The sequence below is a fragment of the Solenopsis invicta genome, chromosome 11, assembly GCF_016802725.1.
Source record: "Solenopsis invicta isolate M01_SB chromosome 11, UNIL_Sinv_3.0, whole genome shotgun sequence".
Taxonomy (NCBI): Eukaryota; Metazoa; Arthropoda; class Insecta; order Hymenoptera; family Formicidae; genus Solenopsis; species Solenopsis invicta.
In genome coordinates, this window is record NC_052674.1 from 117378 (window position 1) to 135865 (window position 18488).

The 18488-nt window shown below is 37.4% G+C and overlaps 1 protein-coding gene across 5 annotated transcripts in view; it reads right to left on the bottom strand.

Annotated features, from left to right (window-relative positions):
* Positions 1 to 9821, bottom strand: part of LOC105198813 — a 45309-nt gene extending 35488 nt beyond the window's left edge. For 2 of the 5 annotated variants that reach the window (XM_039454706.1, XM_011165653.3), the window contains exon 1: positions 5926 to 6310. The gene's annotated coding sequence lies outside the window, so the exon portion shown is untranslated. Of the gene's footprint in view, positions 1 to 5925; positions 6313 to 8047; positions 8096 to 8761 lie in introns of those variants that run through there. The other 3 variants (XM_039454705.1, XM_011165655.3, XM_011165654.3) reach the window with 2 other exon arrangements.
* Positions 9822 to 18488: the final 8667 nt, after the last annotated feature.

The following is an 18488-nucleotide window of genomic DNA, read 5'->3' on the forward strand; positions in this document are numbered from 1 at the left end:
TAGCATAGATATAACACATGTATATGTTACAAAATATTATATCAACGATATATTCGATGCTTACTGGACTGATATTGACTTTGTATTCCCAGTCTGATTTGCTGTGTGATAACAGTTATAAGAAGCAAAAAAGATTCTATTGTTTTATGGTTGTATTGTCTTCAAGGAACCAAAGTGAGATGGGAACCAAATAAATCGAACTGAACTGAAGGTCAGAGAGAACCGAAGAGTTTAAAGATACTATTACGCATAGGCGTAGCGTATATAGTTCCTTTCTTCGCCACGGAAAGCGAGCACGAATACCAGGGCATTCCGATGAAGTTCGTTCCCTCTGATGGCTTTGCTTGTGAGAAGCGAGCACGTAAAAATAACAGCTATTACGGAATCGTCCAGAGCGGAACAGCACGCAAGAAGAACTCGACTCTTGACTTATTACCGATTTCGCATGCCGGAAAATGGACGGGTCATTCGGCGGGAGCTGTCAACGCGAAACGGCGTGGTAGATGCGCACGTACCGGGTAGATAATTGATGAGCGAAGTATCGATGAGGTATGCATGCGAAGAAAGAACGAAGATGAACGCAGGTTGTCTTCCCCGCTTCAACCCACCCCACCTCAACGGCTGTATCTCGCGCTGCGCGCCTTTATTGATGCAAGTCATTATTTATTGTCGATGTATAGACGTATCAACGCGGAGATACATTACTTTGAAGTTATGATAAGGCTAATCGACGGAGACAACGAAAGACTAATTTTCTTTCAACACCCGATTTGTATTATAGAGAAGAAGGGACGCGAGACGTTATAGGAGCTGATGCGTTTTGGGAACTCTGTGATTTCTGTCTGAATCGAAAGTGATTCCGAGTAATCTGAGACCGGCGCGCACAAAAACATTTTGCAACGTGCGTGACAAATTCGATTAGTCACCAAAAATTCTCTCCGGATACACAGCTACGTAGGATGTTGCAAAAAGAGGACGAAAGGCTCAAGGTCTCAAGGACTTGATCCAATTCGACGCGTCTCGGCTTAGTCATTGAGTACTCGACCGTTCTCCATGTACTGATCTCCATCCAACCAGAAATGATAATGAAATCGATGTCGATTCAACGTCGAAATCGTCGAATCGACACCGTCAACTCAGTTTGGTTTCCGAAAATTCGATTGAGAGAAAAATCGTAAAAAATACGAATTAATGTTTTGTCTATAAGGTCATTGCACCAGTCGCTGAATAATCACCAATAAATAACTATTTCAGAAAAGTATTAATATAATAAAACTTTAAAATAATAAATTGCGAATTAATTGCATTTTATATATTTTTTCTAATTTTTATAAAGATTTTATTAAAATATTATTTTTTATTTAAAAATATAAGTAATTATATTAAACTTTTACTTATATGTTAATTGACTGGTGCAGTGACCTTACAAGAAAAATTAAAAGTCATCAAAATTTAAAAACTGCTGGTTTAGATTTATTTTTTCTTTTTTCTAAGCGCAATGACAAAAAATTTTGGTTGCAAATGTTTAAATTTTGGCTTTAAAGCCAGCAGCAAAGAAGAAAACAATTTGATCTATAATAAACTTTGCTGCAGTTGTAAATAAATAATTTTCTCAGCAAACACCAAGTTACAAGTGATACAAATATTAGTTGTAATTTCCCACTCAACAATGTAACTGTCATATAACACACTCGTTATATAACAGTTACATTGTTGAGTGAAAAATTGGAACCAACATTTGTATTATGTGTATGTAACGAGTAAACAGACCTAAATGAATTTTTGCACAAATATTTAATGGAGTTTTATTAATATACATATACAAAAATTTTGATTTAATTTGTAATGTTACTTACTCATAAAATTTGAAAATAAATATTATAAAACGCGATTTTACGAAAAATCAAGAGTAAATAAAAAAATTTAATAATTTTCAAACAAATAAAACAATTGTGTTCAAATTTTACACAGATACTAAAACATAAAACAACCTATGAAATATATACATTTTTAATAATGTTTTGAGACACGACATATACATTCTTAAAAAGAAGTATGTAAAACAAACAAAAATAACTTTTTATGTAAATTTGTATTTTATGTAGATTTGTACATAGTTGCAAGCTCGGTTGCAAGATTAGAGAATTTTTTCTCAAATACAGATTTTGTTATTATCATGGGGAATTTTTTGAGCGGCTAAAAAATTTAGGAGAATCTTTAGAAGAGGAAAATATAAAGATCTATAGTATTTTTATCCTTCCCAATTAACAAAACCCAAAAAAGAAGATTCTCCCAAGTCTCTGGCAACTGGCTTAGAGGCTACAGTGTCTGGAAATAAGGAGTCTGATAGAAGACTCACTCCGTCGCTATGCATTTCGAAGGTGCCTTTTAACCGCGGGAAGAATCGCCGATCGTTCTCATTGATACATCGAGCCGCGTGGACGAAGAGCGGCGTAAACGAGCAAGCGGCGCAGCGCCGGGAGATGGCTCGGCAGAAGCCGAGAAGAAGTGGGAGATTAAGACCGCAACGTACGTGGAACGGTTCTCCTTCGTTACGTCCTGGAAAGCTACCTGGCATTCCAGCGAACGCAATGCCGTTGATCTTGTTGACTTCCCGTTCTCACTGACGCATCCAGCGCCGGCGCTGAGAAACTCGCGGGGACCCGCGTCTCAGCGGGGAGAAGACGAACGCGGAAGTCGACGCGACGCCAGAAATGGCGAGTGTCCTTCGCTCTAATCGTCGGGGCCGCCGGGAATTCGCCCTCTTCGTCTGTCATCGAACGCAACGCCAATTTACTTCGTCCTTGGGACTTTTTTGCGCGAATTCTAACGACGGTTTCTTTCGGGAAAGTATAGAAATTAACAATTGCAAATTTTTTTTAAACCCTAAATCGACAATTCTTTGTGGGCATCATTGATAATTCCATCATCTTTTAAATATGAGATTAATTCTTCGCCTATATACGTGAGTTCGAAACATCCGCGATAACAACTAATAATAATAATTTTTTCCATCTTAATAATAATTAATTTTTTCCTTCATTCTCTCAATATTCAAAGTTTATTTAAGAAAAAAATATTTATTATAGTAAACAGTCCTCATCAAAATATGACATCGTTAATTAGTATTGACAGATGTTTCATGATTTTTTTCAAATTTTTTGAATATTTGATGCCAGACAACATCGAAATTTTTCAGAGACGTCTCAGAAAGATTTCAACTGAAAAAATGTAATATTTCAAAAAATGTAATATAACAAAATATTCGCGATTCTTGCACTTGGAATCTTGCAGAAGAAACATTACTAAAGTAACTTTAAAGTAAATTTAAATTTATTATTATATTCAGAGATTACACCTACACAGCACACTTTATCCAAAGAACGTCCCAAGGATGTTTTTAAAACGTAAGGACGTTCTTTGAGCGTTTTATGGATCTTCCTTAGATGGTCTGCGTTGTGCGAGACAGTTTGTTCTACATTTTTATTTATTTTTTTGCAATCTGTATAAATATAATAAATATAAATATAATTTCTGAAATATTATTTAATAAAAAAAAAATAATATATAAGGTAAAGAAAATAGCGTTCGACGTAACAGATTTGTATAGTCTATGGGTGTCAAAAAAAACACAGGCGGAGAGTTAATCATACTAAACTTCCATAATCTGTGTCCTTAGGCTTATTAAATAATTATCTAATAATCTTCATTACCTACTCATTTATTGCGTCTTACATAAACAAAAAACCAGGGAAAATAGCCGTGTGCGTCCTAACAAGGAAAAGAAGGAAAACAATGATAAAGAAAACTCGAACAGACTTCGCGACGTCGATTGCCGACTCGATGTCGAATCATACGAGGACGTTATTCGAGCGGCCTTGGCCGATCGGGCGTTCCTTCCCGATCACGCTCGTTTGCGCACCGCGGCTCTCCTACCTACATACCTGGACCGGCCGACGGTCGCGATGTTATCTCGCGTATGCGAGAGAAGGAGGCACGCGTACATAGCGCGAGGGGGCCGCAAGCCGCGAGACGTTTATGGAGAACGCACGACCGCGTCGCGGCACGGCGGCCGATGTATGTATTATGGAAAGCGAGCTGGCATTCCAACAAGCGTCGTCGAACTCATTAACATCCCGTGCTCGTTGATGGCGCAGCGTGGTACGGCACGGCGTCCCGTTTTCCCCCGAAATAAACAAACGCTACGCCGTCGGCATTACGACAGTGAAGCTGAATAGAAACGATAACGTTCTTACGTGACGTCCGGCGTAAATCCGACGCGGTGTTCCTAGGCCAGAAAAAAACCGGAATTGAAGTGCGACTGATCCAATCGATCCCGCACGCTATTATTGTGATTATCTTTGCGATTGTGGCTTATGACTTAATAAATTGAGTCATAAGCCGCAATTGACAATTGTTTTCTCCTTTAACGTATGTAAATATTACGAGGTCTTACGAGACGGCCAATTTTCTCTTTAGTTTAACAGCACGTCTGTGACTAGTATACAATTATTTATGAACAATAGACACGTTCTCATATTTAATGGTACAAATTGTACGAGAATCAGCGCATCTGTGCAGTTGTAAAAGTATCTATTCTTTCATAAGTTTCTATTTCTTGTAAATATAAACGCGTATAAAATTTTAATTATAAATAAAACTAATATAAAGTGCATTTAATATTATATTATTTTGTATATTAATCAAACTTCAATTTTAACTCTTCTGTTCTGTTTGGTTTTATTACACCCAAAAAATATATTTTATTAATGTTTTATTTATTTTTCTTCTTTAGTATTTGATGATTTCGTTTTTAATAGATTTTTTTCTATGAAAATTTTTTTATTTCTTAAAGCTTTTTTATCATATTGACATAAACAATATAGCAAATTCAAACCTAACAGCAGGTTTAAGCACCAAATTTTCTCCATTTTTGTTAAAGTATTTTTGATGTAATAAACAGACATACTGAAAAAAGTGAATATTACCAAACGTAATAATAGTAATCAAGCGTTTGGCAATAATTAAATTTAGTTGGTTTTGGTTATTATTTACGTCACGAAGAAAAGTAGATTGGGTGATTCAGCAAAGCTATAAATTGCTGCACGAGTTCAACATAATTAAGGAGATTTGATAGTTCAATAAGGAAATAATATCTGAAAGCAATAAAGAGTTAGAGCAAGTAATTTCTTCGCTACAATGAAAATTGCTAATGTAACAAGATTTCTTCATTACAGCAGCAAAATTATGCGCCATCTTAGCTAGTATGTTTTATATATTAAACTTTTTAATTTTTATATTGAATTGATTTTCATTGAAACTATTGAAAGTCGTCTTACCGTATTAACAGATTTACTGTGCTATTATAACAAATATGATTAGTTACATAATAATTGTTAATTTTATTGATTCTGTAAAACTTTGCTACTAATCTAAAAAAATTGGTTGAACTTATATTACGACTATAGATCTGCTGAATCAATGTGAAGTAGTTTAACAAATCTTTTCTTTCCGTGCAAATATTTGATTGAAATAATTTTATCAAAATCCTAGCAACTATCATCTAGACTTCATTATTATTATTATTGGACTTTCTTTCCAGTGAGCGCGAGTTTGCAGAGTTTGTACCTTCCGATTTCAATATCAGGAGGCAGGGACTCCGCGAATAATTCTCGTTAAAGAATCACGGGAGCGATACTCGACGATTGCGTCACGTTCGACGGGTAGTTAACGTCAGCTTATTTCTCATGGTGAACGTAACCAGCTACCAGATGGATGCCGTCGACCTCGTCGGGGCCGATGTTATCACGCGCCGTATGTATTTTCATTCAGTGTGCCGATCTCTGTACGATTGTGTTCATCGACTGTACATGACTTCGGAGGCATTCGAAGCGTCGAGTTTAGATAAGATTAAACTCAAGTTACCTGGCTTCGGCTTCGCGCGCTTCCTCACGTCCTTCCTTCGCGCGCAGAAAATTCTATCCGAGGCGTTTTCGCGCTGACACCATCGTCAAGAAAGAAGAAACGAGCACCGCTTTAAAGAAGATCCGAATCAAAGCCGAAAGAGAGAAAGAGAGAGAGAGAGAGAGAGAGCCTGATACCCCGGGAAGCTCTCTCAGCGCGCGGCCATTTTAGCAGCGGCTGACCGGATGTTCGCGTCGCGCGTCCGCGGGAGGTGAGAAATCGCGAGATCGATGCAGACAGCAGCACTACTTTACACGCGAGACGGTATCATTTGGCCACCGCGACACCGCGGAATCGCGTAGACGACTGACGGCGACTCGCTTCCACTACGCGAGCGAGCGAGCGGGCGAGCGAACGCCGCGAGCGAAAACTCACTTTACGCTCTCCTCCACTACCACTTTTGCCTCCCACCTCCACGAAGTCGAGGACTCGCTCGCCCGCTTTCTTACCTGACTGCCTTACCTCCTGGCTCCGCTGTCCCCCCCGCTACGCCTGCTAGAGCTCGCGCGCTCGCCCGAATACTTGCCTTCCTCGCGAGCGAGCGAGCGAGCGAGCGAACCCGAGTTGAAAAACTTCGGGATGAATTACGCCGGGGAGTACGACGGCGAGCTACTCCGCGCCTCCGGACCTTTACTACTTGCATGCCGTAGTAAATTCGATATCTGCGCAGAAGAGCGACCGCTTGGCATTCCGCGAGAGCCGAACCAAAACGGGAGTATCCACCCGTTCCGAGAGTCCGAATTTTTCAATCACGCCCTTTACGCAATAACAGGCCGCGCGGATGGAAAGAGTGCTCCAAGCGGAGGGCGGGAACGAGTGCAAATTCGTTCCGCGAAATAGAAGCGCGAAGCGAGCGCGATTCTACGAAAGATCGTAGAATAGCTGAGAATCTCGAGCACTTCACTTTTTTTTCCCTTTCAGTTGGAAGCAAGTTCAGAAGGCGAGAATCTAAATCGAAATCGGGCCAAGTTTCTAAAATGTGGAAAGCGAGATTACAAGGCTAGGAACCGTTGGCCTAAATCAAACGTGATATGAATTAAATATTAATTAATAATCTTACAACATATGACTAATCTCCGATGGAATTTCTGTTGCGTACGTTAATGGAAATAACGCAATTTTAAATACAACAGGTGTTGTAAGATAGCGCAATTCCAGCGCAGCGACAATATTGCGACGGTTGATCTTAAAATATCTCAGAAATATGCTAGATCCAATGAATCATAAATAAACGATAAAGCCGGTTTTCGTAACACCGGTGATAATATATGTTGCAATAAAAAATTAATTAGTGCTACATGCCTAGTAAGCTTCTGTGTATAAACGTAGGAGAATAAATGCACCTCGGAATGCACTTATGGTATATTTACTTTATCAGGTTTAAATAGGCATAAGCCTTCTTTTCTTCACATAAATATATAAAGAAAATTTTCTCTTAGAACTTATTATACCTTCTCGAAATCACGATAATCATGTGGAGAAATATCAATTCTATTGCTAAGAAAAGCGTTTACATTGCTTTTCTTCTTCTTGTAAGGATTATCTTTAATAAAAAAATGTTTCCTTGATTATACTCATTTAAAAAAAAAATACATTATCACATACTGAAAACAAAAATTTATATTTACTCTTTTGAACAATATTATAAAATTATATCGAAGAAAAGTCCAAATAATAAGTAAACTGAATTTTTATTTTAACTTCATATTTTTTATTGAAGTAATAAATTACTAAGATTCAGAATATACTGTGAATAAATTTGATACTTATGACGGATTAGTGATAGATTTGCAAATATATGAACTTATGAAATATTTAAAATAAGTAATATTTACTTAATTCAAATATATTTTTTCCATCTGTATATAGAAGTATTTTAAGCAAATATTACTTGTTTCAAGTAAATGATAAGTATATTTTAAAATATATTTTAACAATAGTTAAGAAAATATTCTTTGCGAAGATAACAGTAACGTTACTTAAAAAAAGAAAACTAAAAATTAATTAATCACTTTTCTTAACAAAAAAATTACATTTCTCTCTGCGTAAGACGACATAAACTTTGAAAAATTTTATAACTCACCGGACCGATGCGCAGCATCGAGAGGAGTTGTAACACAGCTACATTAATCTGTAAAGTGCATATAAATCCAAATTATAACAACGTCCAAAATAATTTTTTTTATTTACATAAACTTAAAAAAACGCAACTTTTTAGAGATAAATTAATTAAAACAATTGTAATGTGGATTATGAAATAGATGTAATATTTTATTTGTAAATTAAATCTACGCAATAACAAAGAAATATTTTTTATGGAAATGTATTTTTTTAACCGTTTTCTTTTTTGGCGTAGACGATTTTTTAAATTTAGGAAAACTTTAATAAATTAAAGTTTATGTGTTTTAAAAATAATTAGTTAAAGATAAAAATCAATAACATTTAAATTTATTATTTAACTTTATATTGTAATTTAAAACTTAGATAAAACTATCTACTTAACCCTGGTTATTTGAAATATCTACGTCTATTAAGCTAGCACAGCCATTTTAGCACAATCGAATACGACACATACAGAAAATTATTTGCTATTTTTTGCTAATTTCTTTATTTATTTAGAATTTTTTGCGACAGTCGTTTCGCTAAAAATAAAAGTTGTGCTAGCTTAACTCATTAAGCCCATAGACAGATCAGCAAAGATAGCCACAAAATAACAATTAAAAATAGGACCGCAGCATGAAAAAATATTGGAATTAATCATGAAGTAAATTAATTTATAAATCCTATACTCATTTACCTCGGTTGCTCCGCCGTTGCCTGGCTCCTTCTAGGTCCTCCTCCTCTTCCTCTCTTGTTCCTTTTTTATGGCACTCACTTACAAAAACACTACTTAGCAATACCTCGACGATCGCGCGACGTTTTGGACGACACTCCCGTGCACGACGCGCAGTTTATTACATTGCGACAACGGGAAGTTAACGCGAAATGACAAAAGCTATCCGCATCAGTCGTCACCCGTGACGCCGTCGGGGAAGTTAACGTGGCAGACGACGACACTCAAGTGCCAAGATATCGCACGGCTACCTTTACGCTGCGCCGCGCAGCGTAACATAACCTCTCGACCGGTTGACCGATCGGTCGGTTGCTAACACACAACACGGCGTCTCCGGACGATTATTATGTTCGCGTTCTCACGTACGCTGATAAACATACGAATTGAGACTGTAAACAAACACCCGCGGATCGAAAAATACGATCGACTAACAGCCGACGGATCACTGATGCCGTCGCTCGTACGACGAGTCTCGGTTGAACGATACACTTGTAGTACATATACGACGACAATTACTTTGATATGAAGATCGCGCGACACTTTGCACTTGCACGACACTTCCGATGTGTGCGATGCACAATTTGTTATATCGCGACAACGGAAAATTAACGCCAAACGGCAAACGCTATCCGGCAGCTGCGATTCGCGTCACTCTGCACCCGACGGCTGCAATGACGTTGGCTGACTCTCGAACGATGGGGACGCGCGGCTACCTTCATGCGACGCCTTCATCTCATCGCAACGAGCGACATAATCTTTGGTCTGGTGACCGCAATCGTTGCTAACGCACAATATGCACGCACGTCTCCGGACAATTATTACGTCCGCGTTCTCACGTACGCTGATAAACACACGAATTGAGACTGTAAACAAACACTCGCGGATCGAAAAATGCGATCGACCGACTGCCGACGGATCACTTACGCCATCGTTCTCGCGACGAGCTTCGATCAAATAGACTCCCACGATACTCGCGGTGTAATAACAGATTGCCAATATAATGGTGAGTACCAACGATAATCACTTTTATGAAGATCGCACGGCACCTTGCACGATGCTTTCGATCGACGCGCAGTCTATTAACGCCATTAGCAATCAGTGCGGTCATTACGCGACTAGCGCGACGGCGCGACCCCCTAGTAACTAGATGCTTACTTATAGGGGGTCGCGCAAGTCGCGTGGTGACCACACTGATTGCTAATAAACTGCGCGTCGATCGACATCGGAAGCATCATGCAAGATGCTCGGCGATTTCATCTCTCATATCAAGGTGGTTATCGCCCGTGTTTTCACGTACGCTGATAAACATACAAGTTGAGATCGTAAACAAACACTCGCGGATTGAAAAATGCGATCGACCGACTGCCGACGGATCACTGATACCGTCGCTCGTGCTCACCAATGCGCGCAAGCGACGGCATAGGTGATCCGTCGGCAGTTGGTCAATCGCATTTTTCAATCCGCGAGTGTTTGTTTACGGTCTCAACTTGCATGTTTATCAGCGTACGTGAAAACGCGGACGTAATAACCGTCCGAAGACGTGTTCGTTAATAACGGTTGCGGCCAACCGTCTCAACGGTTATGTATCGTGTGAAGGCGTCCGCGGGTTCCCTACATTCGAGAGTCGTCCGTCGGCCAACGTCATTGCAATCGAGTACCGAGTGACGCGAATGGCAGCTGGCGGATAGCGTTTGCTGTTTGGCGTTAATTTTTTGTTGTCGCGATATAAAAAATTGTGTATTACGCACATCGGAAGTGTCGTGCAAGTGCAAAGTGCCGCGCGATCTTCGTATCAAAGTAATTGTCGCCGTATATGTACTCACAAGTGTACCGTTCAACCAAAGCTCGTCGTACGAGCGACGGCATTAGTGATCCGTCGGCTGTTAGTCGATCGTATTTTTCGATTTACGGATGTTTGTTTTCAGTCTCAATTTGTGTGTTTATTAGCGTACGTAGATGGGCACAAGAACGTGGACACAATAATCGTTCGGAGATGCGCGTGTTGTGTATTAGCAATGACCGCGTCGGAAGGTTATGTTAGGCCGCGCGGAGTAGTGTGAAGGTAGCCGCGCGATTTCTTGGCGCTTGAGATTCGTCGTCTGCCGAGTTAACTTCTCCGACGGCGTCGCGGATGACGGATGATGCGGATAGCTTTCGTTATTTTGCATTAACTTTCCGTTGTCACAATGTAATGAACTACACGTCGTGCACGGGGGTGCCGTCCAGGATGTCGCGCGATCGAGGTGATTTATTGTTAAGTAGTAGTGTTTTCGTAAGTGAGTGCCATAAAAAAGCAACAAGCAGGAACAAGAGAGGAGGAGGAGGACCTGGGAGGCATCGTGCAACAGCGGAGCAACCACGAGGTAAACGAGTACACGATTTATAAATTAAATTACATTATGATTAATTTCAATATTTTTTCCTGCTCTGCTCCTATTTCCAATTGTTATTTTTTGGCTATCTTTGCTGATCGGACTATGAGCTTAATGAGTTAAGCTAGCACAGCCATTGTTTTTAGCGAAACGGCTGCCACAAAAAATTAGCAAAATATAGCAAATAATTAGTGTTAGCTTAATAGACGTAGATATTTCAAATAATCAATTAAGTAGATAGTTTTACACTGTTAAAAATGTCATGAAATTTAATATATTTTTAAGTTACACATTAAATTTAATATACATTAAATTAATGTACCAATAAGTGAAAATCTTGTGCATGAAATTAGTGCACTTTCAATGCACTTTTGACAACATTAAATTTACATTAAATGTACATTAAATGTTTTTTAATATACCTTCTTGAAATTTACTTTCGTTACTTTTCATTAAATTCTACTGCCGATTTTTAATAGTGTAAGTTTTAAGTTACAATAAAAAGTCAAAAGTTAAACAGTAAAGTTAAAAAATTATCTATGCTAAAAAATCAAACAATTAAAAAAAAAATACTTTTTCTTAAAAATATTTCTTTGTTATTTCGTAGATTTAATTTACAAATAAAATATTAAATCTATTTGATAATCCATATTATAATTGTTTTGAATATTTTATCTTTAAGAAATTACGACTTTTTTAAGCTCATGTAAATAAAAAAAAGAATTATTTGGGACGTTATTATAATTTGTATTTGTATACATTTTTCAGATTAATGTAGCTGTGTTACAACTCCGCTGCTGCGCATCGGTCCGGTGAGTTATAAAATTTCTTTACAATATGAAACATCGCGACGCTTAATGTTAAACCAGTCCACTCAATTTTTCTAATTTTTTGCCAAATAGCTTGAACCACTAATTTGGGGCGGGGGGGGGGAACTTTGGCACCTAATTAACACTTAATTTTATTCTATTATATTCTTGTTTATGCTCAATGAATAATAAAGACAGTGACCAATAACGCTTTGAACGTGAATCGGGCCGCGGCCTTAGTCAGTATGATATATCTTAACAGCTCTAACTCCCTAATTTTAACGCTTAATAACTCGCTTCGCGGAAGTAGGCCGCCTTGTTTTTCTTCCATATTCTTTCATTTTGGGTGAAAACGCGTTGAATGATTACATTTTTATTAAGATTTGGGGTGAGGCCCTTAAATAATTACTCTAAGAAAAAATTCTCTCCGTGTATGATCTACTTAGAATTTATGTAAGAAAATGCGTGCATTCCACTCGCTGAGTCCACAAGCTGCACCCTTGCCGTTCACAATGAGAGACGTGGAAATATTTTCGCGAGTGGAAACTATACTCTGCGCCACTTCCGCAAATCGAAATTACCTTGAAACGTCATAATGTGTAAATAAAAAAAAGGCGCGTTACGTAATTCCCGGGAGAACCGTGTCTCAGAAGCGATACTCGCTGGTGAATCGCGCCGAGCTACATTCACGCGCGGCTATCCATGAAATTTCGCCAGGCTTCGACTCGACCGGCTATCGGTCCGCGATCGGAATTTCAATTGCAAACACGAATTGCGAATTGTCCACGTTGGGCAATTGCGCTAAATCGGCGAAAACGCAGTTTCGCAGGGGTCAACCCGCGTTTCCCCCCGCGATCCGAACTTCGTCTCGAGTCCACATGTTTCGCGCGTCCAAACAGTTGCGCGCCCCGAATTATCGCTCGCGTTTTCTCCTCAGATGTTAGGCGAATTTTTCAAGTGAGACTTTCATTCGTAGCCGCATTGCGTATAGTCGTCGGTATGCGCGCTCGACAGAAGTGGCTCGCGCGGCCCCCGCGGCATCGATCGTCGACCGATCGGAACGCAAAACGAGTATCAACATCCCGTCTCGTGACGTCGAATTGCTCAGGCATGAATCCACGCGTCTCTCTTCAACGTCCTTTTTTTTAAACGATCACGGGATCATCTGAGCATCGTCGAAGCATCGTCCGTAACCCCGATACCGAGATGTTCGGCGACCGGCAGGGACCGCGGCGGTCCGTTAGCGGTACTCCAGTCCCAATATCGTTATCCAATTAGACGGGCGATCGGGCCGGCGCGACACGGCGACACGGTGCGACGCGGCGTACACAGGTGCACGCAGGTGCGCCCGCTTGCGTTTTCCCGTACGGCGTCGCTCCTTACCGGCGATCGACGGGAGATCGGAATGGAAAGTGGTGGGCGCGCAGAGGGACGAGAGACGCGATCTCGCTCGTTCGCTCGCTCGCTCGCTCACACCAATCGTCGTGATATCGGCCCGTACGCAACTCCGTTTTTGCGTGCCTCTTTGTGAGTCGCGCAGCCTTCGTTCGGCCACTTTTGCGATCGAAGGGAGAGCGGAGGAGCCAACGAGGATGGCCACTTAAACAAAATGTGTGGAACGTCTTTTTGCGTAACATCAGTAAGAAGCTTTAACAATTTATCGGACAGGTGTTGCTTCGAATAGAAAAATAAACGTAGATCCTCTTCCGGGTAGTGACGTAACGAGAAACGATGGAAGTTATGACTTATTCAGCGAGAGTTTTTTTTTATTAATACACGCTCGTTAAGAAACAAGTTGTACAGGCGCTTTTATCCATCAAGTATCCTCAAGATAGTATAATGATGCGGGACGGGGCATCATTAAAAAGTGTCAGTACCGTATGTCACCGACAAATATTAGATGATTACAGACATTAATAGGAAAGAAAAACTAAAAGAATTGAATGAAATAACAAGTTTCTTTCGAAATAAATAATCACCATAAATTGATATATAGAAAAAGGGAGAATATGGTAGAATATCATTTTGTGTTTTTTAAAATAACTTAATAAATATTAACGAGACATAACTCTTGTTAACACCAATTTGTTAACCATAAAGTTCTATCAATCACCCTACAGTTAGAAATTCCTAGGATATGTAGAGAGAGAACAAATGTAATTTATAATTTACTGAAGAGGGGAAAAAGGATGCTTTTGTTAGATAGCAAAGGGGTCATGGAATACTAACAACTGACGCCATAAAAGACACTTTTAATTGTAAAAAGTAAATGATTTTTCGTAAATCCTTACACCTTAACAAGTACGATAAAACAAAATTTTATGAACATTTTATGAAATATATTTTATTTGAAAAAAAAAAATAATTTATAAGGAATTTCTTTCGCTTAAAAAATAATTTTTTAAAATAATTTTTTTGCTGCTAGTAAGCACTATGCAATAGTGTGTCTATTGTCTATTATGAAGTTGTAAAGTTGCATGCAAGAGCGGTCTTAGGCCGTAATACAAATGACTCATAACTATCTCACGACCCCTTTCATTACATATTTTATATATCGAATTCATACACACATTATGGCATCAAATTCCATCACATTAATTGAAAACTACATTTAAGGCCTTCAAGCTATACGAAAGTTAAAAAATCAATATTTAACATATTTCTCTAAATTACATAGAGAGTACACACTTGTAAAAGTCGCTGCAAAACTGAAATTCAACTTTCATAAAAATATAACAAATACTAATGTTCAGTAATCATCTTACAATGTCTAAAATAGACTGTAACAAAATAATTTTAATAGTTACTCATAGAATTTAACGTAATACGAGATATCATGATATTTCCTCACGACTCATATGTATTTCATCCTTGTTTTTCCTCTACAAATACATGTATACATATATGTGCGTGTATATTATTAATTTTTTAATTACTTATATTCTTTTTTCTGATTTATTTAACGATCTATTTACCAATGTAAGTTCTTGACTGAGAATAACTGACAACGAATTTAATCAAAACGTTCTGTACAAATTTTTTAATTTAATTTTTAACTAATTTTTAACTTGATATACTTTTCACGAAATTTTTATGCTAGTTTTTTGATCTTTCTCCTTATATTTGAGTTTTTTATACATACATATTATACTTTAACAGTTATATAAACGGGGACGTATTACAAGTTAAGTGAACAGAGAAAGGAAACCCGAGCCATCCGTAAACACCTCCCGGAGAGGTACGCGTAAGAGGAGTCTCGCAACCTCGCGATACGGTCACTTCGCGGCGCATCGACGGCGACGTATCAGCGAGCGGTGGCACGTTGCGTTCTCGATCGACGAGAAATTTTGTCGGCGTGTTACGGCAAGAAGACGGTGTTACGGTGGACGCGAACGGGCGCGCGAGAAAGAGAGGAGAGAAAAGTTGGCTCGTTCGCTCGCTCGCTCGTTCGTTCGACCTCCGAAGGCTCGCTTGTCGTCCCGTAGGCTGAACGCGCACGAGAGGCTTTCTCCCGTGCGCGGCTCGGAATGCGGCCTCTCCCTCGGCCGGCCTCAAGGAAAAGGCACGGAGGCACGTCGTCCTTCCTATCCGCTCCCCTTCGCGCGCCGTCTCGCTCGTTCGTCGGAGGATCGCATCGTAACGATCGCGCGCCGTATTACGTGTCATCGATCAATCGCGAATACCGCGGGGCCCGATACGTGGTATGCCGCGTTCATCACACGGATAACGAGTAGCGTTGCGGTGAATGGACCGCGGGGATCGTAACAGCGATTCTGTATTTTTACATGCGTGATCTCGTGGCTCGTAAGCGCGCAACAATGATACGGCGGGATCTTTTCTTTTTGCCGAGGGAAATGCCGTCTGCGCATTGGAAGGATATAATTGAATATCGCTTGTATCCGTCAAATACAAACGCAATTGTAGTTGATTTCTACGATTTTTAATTCAGCAGTTATATAAGTTAGTTATACAATCCCATTCTTTTTTTTTTTTTTTTTTTTCATTTTTGTGTTCTTTGCATTTTTACGAGTGTAACATTTTACAATTGTGTAATTAGAAAGACTAATTTTATATGGAAAGAATAATTTATGCAAAATCTAAAAATTTAACTGGATACAGATTAAAAAATAATTTTACGTTGGATTATCAAAATAATTATAACATGTTTAAGCGTACATTTCAGCAATCAGCTTAAACGTTCAATATAATGGTTTAACAGCTATTTTAAGTGTATTTCAGAAAAATTCCGTGTGTACAAAAGAAACAAGAAAAAAAAATAATTTGAGAACTACCAAATTGAGTGAAATAACGCCAATTAAATATTTAATTAATTACATAACCAAAAATAATTTTACCTTCTTAAATATTTAGCAAGTATAACCAAATTTGGTGATAATAAATATTAGAAAAGTGAAATTATTTTTTTTTATATTTGGTATTTATTATTAATTATTTATTGGAAAATTAATTATTTGTCAATTTAGTAATTGTTTGACATTATTTCATTCAACATTTGGTAACAAAATAATTTTACTTTTCTGAACATTTAGTATCACTAAATTGGTTAAGCTTACTAAATGTTTAGAGAGGTAAAATTACTTTTGGTTATGTAATTAACCAAATATTTAATTAGCATTATTTCACTCAAGTTTTCGTAATTATTACCAAACATTTTTTAATGTACGTGGTAATAACAATCAAGCCTAAAAGATATTGACTAAGTTTTAATAAAACAGTTGTAATGAAATCAAACAAATGATTTACTAAACTTAAGAATATGCTAAAACATTATTTTCTTAATTTTAGTAAACCATGTGTTTACATATGATTATAAATGCATTTTATTAATTTAAGTAAATTTTTAAATAAATTATTAACTTTTAGTAAATTATGTTTGATTACTATTAAAATAATTATTAGATATTAAATATTTGATTATCTAACCAAACTCATTGAAATTATTTTTCACCAAAACTTGATTATTATTAGTAAATACTTTTTGTGCACTTTATAACTTTTGGTTTTGCTATCTGCGTTTTTTCTATATTTTTCTTCAGTTTTTTTTTTAAATTTTTGCGAAAGAATACGAATCCAAATGCGCCCCATCTGCTGAGAAAAATTCGAGATAACGGCGCTATGATCCTGTCCCGTTTCTTCGATAGATCTAAGAATCGTTCCGCCGAGATTGGGCACACCGCGCATTCTCTTTTGGGCGCACAATTAACGGGCGGCTACCGACTTGGAAATCACGCTCTGCACGCGATAGTTGCGTAACCGCGCGGCCTGATTCACGCACACATACACGCCGATTTTCGCAGCGCAAGAAAGGCGCGTCGAATCGCATTCCACGCAGAGGTGGTGCTTGGTAGGTCTTCCGGCGCCTCTCCTCGATCACGCCATGCACGCTTCCTGTACACAGATATATGTATTTAGTTGCAATTATGCATTTCGAAAAACTATTAATTGCCGAACAGCGATTGCAATTGCACCAAATTTGTACTTTCTATTTTTTTTCTTAGAACGGGAACTGTAACTGTAATCCGCGATTTTTTTTTATTGTAATCCTCTTTCGCATCTGCCGTTATTATATATTTTTGTTTATTTTTATTCTTTTTATTCTTGTTCATATAATCAAAATTTACTACAGCTTACGCACTGGAAAAAATTTGGTAATGGTCACCAAATATCTAGTGATGTAATATCAATTAAATATGTAGTTAATAGAATCAAAAATAATTTTACGTTTCAAAATATTTAGTAAGTATAACGAAATGTAATAATATTTGTTGTTATTTCACATTTTCATTAAACACGTAATATTATTTAATATTAAATAATATTTCTAAAATATTAATAAAAACGTTATTTGTTTAATCCTGATAGTGTTATACGAATATTAGATGAAGAAGTAAATAATATCATTTACTTTAATAGTTTAAATTATCGAGAATATTACAACTTTAACGTTTATAAATATTTTATGCATAGTAATTTACATTAATTTTTGACTACAATATTTATAGAACATTTTTATAGTATTAAAAAATATTGAATAATATTTTCAGAGTATTAATAATATTACTTTAATTTTTAATAACATTCATATAATATTTTACGAATATTGTATGTTTATAGGTTTGTTGCTATTGCTTATGATTTCACTCGATATTTGATAGCTAGCACCAAATTTTTTTTAGTAGGCCGTAATTAACTATGATTAAATATGAAGATAATATCTGTAACACAGAGAGATTGGCTGTCTCTAGCTGTTTCCATAGAAATTGCATTATAAAATAAAATAATTTTTGAAATTCCGCTAAATTATATCGAAATTAATATATAAACAGAATATTTAAATTATAATTGCCTATTAATCTCTTCTTCATCAAGATCTATAGCCATTTATTTAAGATATGTAAATTTTAAAAGAACAGTTTGTAGCATTAATTAAATATATCCTTTATAAAACCGTTACTGATCTATAATTATAAAAAACTTTGATAGGTAATT